Source organism: Montipora foliosa, chromosome 3, assembly GCF_036669935.1.
Source record: "Montipora foliosa isolate CH-2021 chromosome 3, ASM3666993v2, whole genome shotgun sequence".
NCBI lineage: Eukaryota > Metazoa > Cnidaria > Anthozoa > Scleractinia > Acroporidae > Montipora > Montipora foliosa.
In genome coordinates, this window is record NC_090871.1 from 33,359,701 (window position 1) to 33,360,892 (window position 1,192).

Consider the following 1,192-nt stretch of genomic DNA (forward strand, 5'->3'; position numbering starts at 1 on the left):
AGTTGCCTCGCTCATGCCCAAAAAGAATTCTGGGTAATTCTGCCATTTCATAACAAGGGAAGACTACCGATTCTAACTTTTTTTTTTTTTCATAAGTGTCGGGCCACCAAGTCCTGCCAGCAAAATACCGCATCGATTCAAGTTTTAGCTTTAAGAACTTGCCCAAATTGTATCGCTAGGTACTGGAATTCGTCCACAGAAAGGCCAGAGAGACAACTTCACTCGTGAACCGCCGTGTTTACAACAGAGCATTTTAAGCGTCCCAGTTTGCAAGAAACCATCACTTCTCCCCTCTGTGCTGGAGCCACTCTCCGTTGGGGCGTCGTACCAAACGAGTCATCCCGGGATTTCGGCCCGTGCGATCGCTTTTGGACGCAGTTGGCCCTTCCCTGCTTTCTGCTACCGACTGTGCCTCTCGGTACGGTATTGAGGGAGAGATATGTCGACCCTTTAAACCATATGAGACAAATCCCACACCCGCTCACAGCTCCGTACCGCCCTTGTCAATTTAACGTAAGAATTCGATGGCTTATATATTCAAGGGAAAAGTCATTAGATCTGTCATATGGTAAGCACTGGAGTCGCAGATTACAAACTGTGCGCACGCGCCCTGCGAAACGTAACATACATACATGCATAAAATTTATTTCGTCTCGAATTTCAGAATAACTACAGTAGCTAATGTCTTCGAGACATTACATTTGCAGCTAAAATACATAGCATATACAGACACATACTAAATACATAATATTTAATGATATATTCATTAAAAAGAAAAGCCGTTGTACAAAATGCGGCCCTGGATTCTCTTTTAAAACCAGTAAACTCGTGGGTACGGATAAAATCAGTTGTGTTCTAATTCGCTGCCCCGCACAACCGAATACAAAACATTTATCATTTAATAAGCAACCTCTTATGGGGTGTGTCAACACAAGCCGTGTATAACCCTCTTTATTATGTCTCGATCAAAAAGTACATAGAATTGTATCAACAATGTCTGCGCAAAATAACAATTCTGGAGCCAGGAAAAACCTAAGAAACAGAAACGTAGTGAATATATAGATGTTCAAGAATATACAATCAATTTTTGGAACATTAATTCCCTTTGGGTCAGGTAATGCCTTGCACATTTTTCTTTCTGGTGCCTGGTTATAATAACTACCAATGGCTTAAAAAATAATGTTCTGGGTTT